This window comes from Pipistrellus kuhlii, unplaced genomic scaffold (genome assembly GCF_014108245.1).
Source record: "Pipistrellus kuhlii isolate mPipKuh1 unplaced genomic scaffold, mPipKuh1.p scaffold_m20_p_92, whole genome shotgun sequence".
NCBI classification, from domain to species: Eukaryota; Metazoa; Chordata; class Mammalia; order Chiroptera; family Vespertilionidae; genus Pipistrellus; species Pipistrellus kuhlii.
In genome coordinates, this window is record NW_023425598.1 from 832,311 (window position 1) to 840,878 (window position 8,568).

The 8,568-nt window shown below is 45.2% G+C and overlaps 1 pseudogene; it reads left to right on the forward strand.

Moving 5' to 3' along the window:
* The first annotated feature begins 1,618 nt into the window (after positions 1–1,618).
* Positions 1,619–7,633, forward strand: LOC118713996 (annotated as a pseudogene).
* The last annotated feature ends 935 nt before the right edge of the window (positions 7,634–8,568 follow it).

Consider the following 8,568-nt stretch of genomic DNA (forward strand, 5'->3'; position numbering starts at 1 on the left):
CCAGCCAGTCTAATGTGGTTTTAAGTAAAAATAACAATATACATCGTTGGTTTTCTGAGTAAATGCTAATAAAATTAATAATACTATTAAAGTAATAACAGTTTTGAATTTTATTCTTCATCATTATATTGTGTGATGCCAGTTTTAAATGCAAAGCATTGAGCTAATATGAGGCCTCACTGAGATCACAGAATGTGTTTTGTAGTTTGTACCTACAAATGTATTCTGTTCTCACCAGAAAAGTGAAAAGACCGAGAGATAGATAGCAAGACACTTGTTTTAATTGTGGTAAAACATTAGTAACATAATTTACAGTGTAACCCTTTTTAAGGATACAGTGCATTCGCACAAAAATTCAAATTGCTGTGCAATCATCAACATCTTCCACTTCCAGAACCTTCTCATCTTCCAAAATGGAAACTGTCCCAGGAAACACTGACTCCCCTCCTCTCCCACAGCCCCTGGCTCCCACCATTCTCTTCTTCTCCATGACCTTGACCTCTCCAGGTGCCTCAGACACAAGGGATCCCACAGTCTGTGTCTCTTTCAGACTGGCTTACCTGAGCACATCCTCAAGACTCCTCCCGGTGGCAGCACGAGTCAGAATCTCCATGCTGTTTAAGGCTGAGTGAGAGCCCTGCCTACAGCTGACCTCCATTGCTTATCCATCATGGCCATGGCCACCTGTGTGGCCCCGCCCTTGGGCCCTGTGAAGAGTGCTGCTGTGAACACAGGTGTGCAGGGCTGAGGTTCTGCTTTCCGTCCTTTGGAGTACACACACAGAAGTGGGATTGCTGGGCACACTCAGAGACAGACACAGATGGAAAGAAACAGAGAGAGAGATATAGAGAGAGGACAAACAGACAGAGGCAGTTGCTGAAGTTGCTGAGCCTGTCCCAGAAATGCAGGGAGGCCCAGCTGTGTGAAGGCACAAGGGTCTGTTTCCGGGGCTCCGCTCCAATGACGAAGACTGGCCTAAACCTGGCCTAAACCTACAGACACAGCTCTCCCCTCTGGGGCCGGAATCTGAAATCAAGGCTGTGCTCCCTGCGGGCTCCTTCTGGCTTCTTTAGCTTCAGGGTTTCTGGACCACATCCTTTCTTCCTCCTTCTTCACATGGCCCCTCCTCCATCCCCAATGACCACCCATCCTGATCACTGGCCCCGCCCCTTGTTCAGTGACCACACTCACATGTCCCTGTGGCCCCACCTCCCTGATACCCAGGCTGGTCTCTGTGTACAGGGTACCACCTCCCGGGTTGGCTGTCTGCCACAGTCTGTTTGCCAAAGTCCTTCGAGAAAATCATTCGTGGTGCCATCTCCTTCCTGCTGGGACTGTGACAGCTGGGATTAACTAGAAGACAGGAGAGCAGTGGCCCATTTAGGGTCCATGCAAGAGGCCCAGAGGGGCATCTTCAGTCCCGGGAAGGGGAGGGTGAGAGGTGGGTTTGCTGATTAGGGAGCAGCAAGCCCTCAGGGCAAGTGGGGTACACACACAAAATCATCCCACACTCCTATGAGGAGCAGCTGTGGCCCATTGGACAGGTGCGGCCACTGCAGCACAGAGAGGGCAAGGAACTTCCTCAAAGGCACACAGCAGTAAAAGGGCAGAGCTGAAAATGGCACCTGGGCTGCCCACAGCCTGTGTCTCCTTTTGTGACATCTGGGTAAGTGGCCTCTCACCTGGTGGCCATTTGCTCTGATGGGCTTCAACATTCCCCCACCTCCTCCTCCACTCCCAGGGGACAGGGGTCCTGTCATTGCACCATTGCCTCTGGGTGGCTTCTCTCTTTGTCCCATGGTTCCTCCCAGCTGGTAACCTCTGCTGCATTGGGGTGAGGGCCCCATTATTAACCAATATACCTGGTAACACCACTTCTGTGTTCTTAGGGCGCCTCCTTGTGAACATATCTGGAATTGTGGTTTTTGTTTAAACTTTTTTTTTTTTTTAAACCATCCCAAAGCCAAACTATAGTAAAATGACAAGTATAGCACAGAGACCTCTTTCCATGAGTAATCTGAAATTACCTGTGTGATACCCTGTGAACTCCAAATATTTTATTTTTTTCCCTCCCAAATACTTCAGGGTAAATTTCCTATAAATCAGGGCCTTTTTCTGCACAACCATCAGAATCAGGAAAGTTCACACTGATGCATCTCTGCAGTCCAGTCCTCTGATGGGATTGCAACGTGGCCCGTTGTCCCAGGAATGCCCTTGGCAGGCGGCCAGAAACCCCACTGACACCCCCTTCCAGTGAGAGGCACACTTTGCATTGAGTCTTTACCTCTCCTGGCCCTCCTCCTGGAACCTTTTCCAGATTCCAGTGCTTTCACACTTTGCTGAATTGGTGGATAAAAATGTCGGAAATCAGGGACCCAGCAGGTTCCAGAGACGCCCCCCGAAAGGCAACCAGAACCTGGGATGTAGCCAAGGTGCCCCGGACCTCTGAATTGCAAGAGATGGGGAGCTTGGGCAACCCCCCTGCGCAGGGGTGGATCAAATCCATGCAAAGGCAGTGTGAACCCTAAGTTAATGCGGTGTTAACCCTGATTTAACAGAGTTAACAGCCCACAGCCAAGGAGTCTTTCTCTCCTGGGCACAGGGATTCCACCAGGCTGCACCTGGGCAGTGTGGCTCAGCGGTGGAGCTTCAACCTAGGAACCCTCAGGTCCCTGATCTGATTCCTGGTTCTATGCCTGGGTTGGGGCCACCATGTCTGGTGTGGAGGTGCAGGAAGCAGCTGATCATCACCGTGTATATGTATCCTTGTCGCTGAAATCAATGAAAATGTTTTATTTTCTTTTAGAGAGAAATGCAGTGGCGGTTTGCCAGCTTGCAGGGCTACAGGTGGGATGGCCTGTCAGGTGAGGTGGCAGCAACAGGAGGCCTGGGAGGAGGCATTTCAGGAGGCAGAGGAATTAGTGTCTCTCTTGGGAGGACCCTGTCCTTGGGCCGCCTGACCTTGTGTCACAGGCTGGGGGTGAGGGTTGGAGAGCAGAGTCCCTCTAGAAGGACCCGGAGCTTCCAGTGCCTGGTAAGTTCGCCTCCAATTCTCAAGCTAATGTTCTTTTCATCTCTGTTCTTTGGAACTTTGACTGCAGAGGAAACCATTAAAACCACCGATGCCCTCCCGCCGGTGTGGCTCCTTGGTTGAGCTTCGACCTATGAACCAAAAGGTCGTGTGGTTCCATTCCTGGTCAAGGCACATGCCAGGTGGTGGGCTCCATTCCCAGAGTGGTGAGTGCAGGAGGCAGCCAATGGAAAGTTTTCTCTAATCTTTGGTGTTTCTCTCTCTCTCCCTCTCCCTTCCCCTCTGAGATCCACAACATATTAAAAAAATCAAACAAACAAACAAAAAAACCACCCTTTCTTAAAGCCCTAGCTTTAAGATGCTCTAGACACTTAGCCCAACCAGTAAGAGCAAAAATCAGTACTTTTAGAACGTGTTCTTATAACTCCAAGAGTTCTGCTTGATACCTATGGCCATCTCTTTCAGACTGAAAGATAAAATAATCCTGTAGAAATATGCTATGAACAAGCATCTCTTATTTTGTGACTTATTAGAATGTAAACATAGAGCAGACTAATGCACTGATTTTATAGGATAAACACTTTCAGTTTGTTTCAAGTAAGTTACTGATTATACTGTATAGGTCTATGGAAGGATATGGTTAATACACTAGACCACAAAGGATGCTGTCAACCCATTACTGAGCAAAATGATATTCTGCTGCCATCCTGTGCCCATTCAAGGAACAACATCATACACTACCAGCTTTCAGACTGAAAATCCTTCTATAGGGCATTGGGGGGAAAAAAAATTATTTTAAAGATGGCAACAAAAAGAGCCTCTAAGAGATTAAACTGACCAAGTGCTCCAGACAACTCAATGGTATAGCCTAGCCTTGCAATAAAGTCATTTCAAGTCTATTTTCCACTGATTATGAAAGTCTGCATGGAGTGTAGGCAATCACACACACATCCCTTTCTGCAAATAAAGAGGGCACAGGCCACACACACTGTGCAGTGACAGTACAGAGCATGTGGGGCCGGCCTTGTCCTGGAGAACTTGCCTTATAGAAATTCTTCCTTGCCTGCCATGGTCTCCTGCACAAGAAACTCAGAGAGAATTGCTCTTCTGCTCAAACCCATCCCACACACTGTCCTCAGCATCCTCTCTCTAAGCATAGACCTCGTCATGCCCCTGCTCCACAGAATCTACCACACATTCCCACTCTCCCTCCATCTAGTCTTTCACTGCAGAGTGGGCCTATACTTTTGCCAGTGAGCACACCAGCTACAGCTTCGATTCGCTGTTGAAAATATAAATTTCAAACCATTCCCAGCCACCCTAACTAGAAATAAACATGTCCTCCTGTGCCTGTTTGCATTACTTGGAATAGACATTTTCGTTTACTTGCACATGCAAGAAATTAGGATTGATGTGTCAGTTTCCCTAGCTTAAATGTGAGTGTTATAAGCACAAACCAATGTTTATTCATTCATGAATTTTCTGAATCCAGCAAGGTTAAAATGCCAAAGTCAGTAACTGTGTGTTAAATAAACCAATGAAAGAGAACAGATCTTAAACAAAAATAAAATGCGGGCATCCTAGGTCTTGTCCTTTTCACTCCATATAGGAAATCAATGCTAGAAAAACAGGGTATAGGAAGAATATTTGGGTGTTCATTCTGTAACAGTAATTCGGAAGGGGCATGTGCCCTGTGGGACTGAAATAGTGAAGTTATTCAAAACTTCCTCATAGTAACCTCTATGAGAGTCATCTTGTCTCTGTGGTGCTGAGATTAATTCCAGGCAGAAATCCTTGGCTCTGCTTTCCCACCAGGCAGAGCCAAGTCCTATTGGAAGACAAATATTTGCATATCTCATTGACATTGATAGACTTTCCTCTCACTGAGATCTCAGGACACTCACTGGCGCTGACCCCACAGCTGCACCTTTGGAGTGTACGAAGGGAAGGGGCAGTAGGATACCTCCTGCCCACTCACCAGCTCCTAAGGGAAAACGTCTCCTCCTACTAGTTATGTGCCCTGGGGAATGTGGTTGTCCTCTAGAGCCTAAGCTTTCAGGGCAGTGGAACTAAAAATCTTCCATGAGATGCCACCAAAAATTCGAGGTGGGGTGGGGGTAGGGGGGAGGCTAAACAAAATCAGCCAGGCTGGATTCTTCACCTCTTTCCTCCCTAGCCCTGCAAAGGAAGGCCTACAGAACTGTTGGGCAAAAGTTCCCTTTAAGGTTACCAGGCCACCCTGCCTGATATGTCTTTTGGGATGCTTTTTAACAAGTACAGGGAAAGGTAGGCTTGCTTATATGCTTATATATGCATACACACTGAGGGCCTAATTAAGAACTTCTGGTGGCATACGAATAATTTATTTTAGATACTACACAAGAATCAAACATGTATAAGATAAATGCAATTTCAAGTAAGTGACTGATTATACTGCACATGTCTATGGCATGCAGGAGGCAGCCAATCCATGATTCTCTCTCATCATTGATGTTTCTATTTCTCTCTCTCTCTTGAAAATTAATAAAAATATATTTTTAATAACACTTTCAAAAAAGATGAATTTGCCCTAACTGGTTTGGCTCATTGGATAGAGCATTGGCATGTGGACTGAAAGGTCCCAGGCTTGATTCCGGTCAAGGTCATGTACCTTGGTTGTACGCACATCCCCAGTAGGAAGTGTGCAGGAGGCAGCTGTTTAATTTTTCCTCTCTCAACAATGTTTCCAACTGTATTCCTCTCCCTTCCTCTCTGTAAAAAGTTAATAAAATATTTTTTAAAAGATGAATTTGCTTTGCAAAAGGTGAATTTGTCTGATTAAATTTCAACAGCATCAAAATGACTCACACCGCCAAAACCAGTTTGGCTCAGTGGATAGATCCCGGGTTCAATTCTGGTCAAAGGCACGAACCTTGTTGCGGGCACATCCCCAGTTGGGGGTGTGCAGGAGGCAGCTGATTGATGTTTCTCTCTCATAGATGTTTCTAACTTTCTATCCTCCTCCCTTCCTCTCTGTAAAAAATCAATAAGATGTGTTTTTTTAAAAAATGAGTCACACCTTCCAGGATCTTAGTAAATTCCAATATTGCTTAATATTTTTTCAAGTTACTTTTTTTGACATTAGGTTATTATTACTGAATATTTTTTTCTGCTAGTAAATTAGCTGTAAACAGACATTTTTCTGAACATATGTTTTAGTGTTGAAATACGATGGTTTCAAAATGTGTTCTTGTAACTCAAAGGGTTCTGCCTGATTCCCGTGTCTGTCCCTCTCAGTATGAATGATAAAATAAACCTGTAGAAATGTGCTAAGACCAAGCATCCTTTAATTTGTAATTTATTAAAATGTTAACATAAAGCAGACTTACTCAGTGGTTTTATAGGATAAATGTTTACATTTTCCTTCTAGTTAGAAACATCAATGATAGAGAGTCATCAATCAGCTGCCTCCTGCACGCCCCCCACTTGGAATGTGCTTGCAACCAAGGTACATGCCCTTGACCCGATTCGAACCCGGGACCCTTCAGTTCGCAGGCCAATGCTCTATCCACTGAGTCAAATCGGTTTCAGCTGTGTATACTTCTTGCACTAGCCCTCAACGGACGCTATCAGCCAATTCATGCGCAAAAATAATCCTTTTCTGCCCTCTTGTGGCAATTCATGGAATAGCACGTTGTGCCTCTGTCCGTGGTGCTGAAATTCCAAGTAAAGCCCTGTGAACATGACTAAAAATTCTACCCAGAAAAAACAGAAAAACCTTCCAAATCATCGAGGCTATCCATGGCGGCAATCATTCCATCCCTGATGGACCGAAGTCACGGCTCTGGGTTCTTCACCTGATCCCATCCTAGCCCTGCAAAGGGAGGCCCTGGAGACTGCTGCGCTGAGGTTCCCTTTCAGATGACCTGTTCATCCTGCCTAATGTTCCTTGGTGCCTCTTATAACTAGAAAGCAGTGAATGAGAGTATGTCTGGCAAGTTGTGCTCTAACCACTTAGCAACATCAGCTACGGATTATATTCACTTTTAAAAAATATAAATCGGACTCCTCCATTGTCTTTGATATCCTGGTAGCTGGCAGTATGCTTGCCCCTGGAGGGACACGCATAGATGATGGTGACAAGATCAACATGACCAGCCACTATGTTTTTTCAGCCAAAGAAGATCATGAAACCATCTGAAACCATGCTCAGTTCTTCAATAAAGTCATTAGGAGATATAAGTATGTGGAAAGGCTTTTGAGGATGCAATGAAAAAGCTTCTCCTCTTCCTTAAAGCCTTTACTGAAACAGCGCAGACAAAGTTGGCAGTGCTGTCAGGGATCTTGCTAGGCAATGACACCCTTCCTTCCACCATCCTCACCAGTCTCTTCACAGACTTTTTTGTTAAAGAAGGTATTGTGGCCTCATTTTCAGTCAAGCTTTTTAAAGTCTGGATGGCAGGAAAAGATGCCAACTCTGTTACCTCTTCTTTGAGAAAAGGCAACTTAGATAAGAGGCTGCTTGAACTCATTCCCGTTAACAGACAAACTATAGATCACTTTGCTAAGTACTTCACCTACATGGAATTAAAGGAGCTCTCCAACTTCCTGCGAGGGCAGTAGCAATACGCTCCCCTGCTGGTCATGTTCAGCTCCCAAGGCCAGTCAGAGCTGATCCTCCTGCAGAAGGTCCAGGATTACTGTTACAACAACATCGACTTCATGAAGGAAGGCATTTCAGAAGATCGTGCTTCTCTTATATAAAGCTGGTTTGCTGAGTGAAGAAGCACACGTGACCAACCAAAGGCAAAAGTGTTTTTCTGACCAGATGAAGAAATTTGTTGAGTGATTGTTTTCAAAACGCAGAAGAAGAATCTGAATCGGAAAGTGAAGACAATTAGATGGCAGAGAGGCACAATCCCTAGGTCATCATACAAGACTTGGATTGGTAATGCTGAACCATTGGAGAAGAGAAATGTGGCTTGTTTTCACAAAGGAGAAAAAAATATAGGGTAGGTTTCCCTTGTGCAGAGGGGACAAATCGTTACTGTTTTTGTTTTATTTTTAAATGGATCAAAGCCATTCAACCAGGAGTCCAATAGAAATCTGAATTACTCAACAGACACCTTTTTTTAAGCTGTAGTTTTCAGGTACTGTGTGGTGAATGCCCCACTGGTGTCTATTACAGGGCAGGGCCACTTTGGTAGATGTGTATCTAATTGTGTATGTGATTAGACAAATCAGTTTTTTAAATAAATAGATTTATTAAAAAAAAAAAAAAAGTTTCAAAACCCCAGCAAGCCAAATGGCAAGTGATACCCGTTTTGTGGTCTAGCGCGCCACTTTGTGGACATTTATTGAATTGCGTGAGGTCTCTTTAAACTCTCAGGGATCACAAAGCAAACCACAGAAAAGTTACAAGTACAGAGCAATTTGAAATTAACCTTGTGAGGGCCCTTGTAAAGAGAAACACAGTGGCTGCTGTGCCAGCTTGCGGGGCTGCCGATGGAGACGGCCCGCTAGGTGAGGTGGCAGCGGCAGGGGCACTTCATGAGACA